The sequence below is a fragment of the Protobothrops mucrosquamatus genome, unplaced genomic scaffold (assembly GCF_001527695.2).
Source record: "Protobothrops mucrosquamatus isolate PMUCROS unplaced genomic scaffold, P.Mucros_1.0 scaffold23847, whole genome shotgun sequence".
Classification (NCBI taxonomy): Eukaryota; Metazoa; Chordata; class Lepidosauria; order Squamata; family Viperidae; genus Protobothrops; species Protobothrops mucrosquamatus.
Window position 1 is genome coordinate 1 of NW_015409597.1, and position 2,093 is coordinate 2,093.

At 38.3% G+C, this 2,093-nt stretch overlaps 1 long non-coding RNA gene across 1 annotated transcript; it reads right to left on the reverse strand.

Annotated features, from left to right (window-relative positions):
• Window position 1: 1 nt before the first annotated feature.
• Window positions 2–2,070, reverse strand: LOC107302041. Its single transcript, XR_001549361.1, has 3 exons — window positions 2,013–2,070; window positions 1,025–1,124; window positions 2–28 (listed from the first exon to the last, which is right to left on the reverse strand). It is a non-coding gene; the product is annotated as an uncharacterized LOC107302041 (long non-coding RNA).
• Window positions 2,071–2,093: the final 23 nt, after the last annotated feature.

Below are 2,093 nucleotides of genomic sequence, written 5' to 3' on the forward strand. Positions count from 1 at the left end.
CTGGAGTAAAGCCATTGTTTATTAATACCTTGGAAGACAAGAGACAGAGATGAAGTCACTTGATACAGAATTAAGTCAATTGTCTACTTCATGGTTGTCCAACCTTTTGGGTTGCCTGGCCTGCACTGAGTGAAGAGGAAGTGTCTTGGATGACATATAAAATATATAGTATAGTTAATGTATATAAAACACATAATAATATTAAAGGTTTACGATCCCGTGGGGCCGCCTAGGGCCATATGCAGTCCATGGACTGCAGGTTGGATAGGACTGGTCTACGAACTGAAGAAGCTTCTTGGATGAGAAGCGAAATCTTTTCAAGGAAAAAAACCCCCAAGAAAGTCCAGTTGCCTTTTGGAAAAGCAGCTTTGGGACAACCTGGATGATTGAGAATCTCCCTAGACACTGGTCTACCTAGTTGATCTGTACGTAGCTCAGTCTGTTGATTCAGACAAACTAAGACTTTTTCTTCAGTCCTGTCACTTGTGATCATTTGAGCAGCAATACTAAATTAAGTCAGATAGACAAGTGACTTGTTTAAATTATCGTCATCAGCCAGTATGTTATTTTCAGTTACATGAGAAATCTCTTTTGTCCGCAAAGAGATAAAACAGTCTGTTTCTGCGTCTCGTGCTTTGCGTCCTGGAACTGAGAATACATTTTCACTCTTCATTTATTAGACATATTATCTCTTTCTTTTCCTCATATAAGCTCCAGCTGAGGTTGGCTATTTACAGTTTATTCATTCAAAAAGAAACTGGGAACCATTTTGCTACAAGTTTTCAAACTGGGTGCAGTTAGCGTTAACGTTTTCCTATGCTGCAGAACCCCAATGATTTATCTCTCCGCCAAACATTAAGCAATGCAAAAAAATCATTCCACAAGATCAGAAAGATCAGTATCAATTGCGATACATTAGGACTGCTTCGCATTTTCAAAGTATACTTTTAACTCACAAGTTCCTGTTATTCAAAAATGCATCTTTAAATATACATAAAGTATAATGAGAGCTGAAATTACTTACAGATAGTGTCCTCTGATAGTAAACAACCTTTGCACGGACGGGATACGGCTTGTTACGAAAATCTCTTTGACATGATGCCAATGCTTGTGTGGAACCATCACTTTAAAATAGAAGCATCTTATCAATACAAATTTAACAGTCAGGATAATCCACAGGTGAAAATTAAACTCATATGAATGACACAAGGTCATTCTAAATAAAACAAAATAGAAGCAGTCCTTGACTTACGACCATAACTGAGACCAGAATTTCCATTTCCTTTTTGCCATGTTTTTTAAGTGAATCATTGCAGCTGTTAAGTGTATCACACGGTCATTAAATGAATCTGCTCCCCCCCCCTCCCCGGCTGACTTTGCTTGTCAGGAGCCTGATAAGGTCCCAAATGGTCATCACATGACTCTGTGACATTGTAATCGTTGTAAAACATGCCAATTGTCAAGCACCTGCATTTTGATCATGTGACCCTAGGAATGCTGTGACGGTCATAAATGTGAGGACTGCTCATAAATGTGAGGACTGCTTTTCAGGGTTGTTTTTTTTGGTTGTAACTTTGAACAGACACTTAATGAATGGTTGAGGACCACTTGTATTCAGTGAAGAAAAACTATACAGTCTCATGCTGGCTGAGGAATTCTGGGAGTTGAAGTCCACAAGTCATAAAGTGACCCAGGTTGGGGACCCCCGTTCTAGAGTGCAGGAGGTCCTGCATGCTGTTTTGTTTTTAGAATGGTCTCCCTTATTCCACTCACATGTACTTTTCTACTTGTACTTTTTAAAATAATGACTTTATTACTGTACACCACTGAGAGCTGTCATGGAGATGAGATGTTCATAACTTAAGAAAAATAAATAAATGAAGCAGTACTAATAGTTATGTTCCTGTGCACTCTACTTTATAACTTTCCAATTTTCCAGTCCTTGGAGCCCAAGATATTTACTCTATCAAATTATATATATATATAATCAGATCAGATCAAATTCAACCTACTTTTGATGGTCATAATGAAGCTTGCCATTATTGCCGACAATAATCACTGCGGGGTTGTTTTTCTGCGAGGGAAGGAAATAA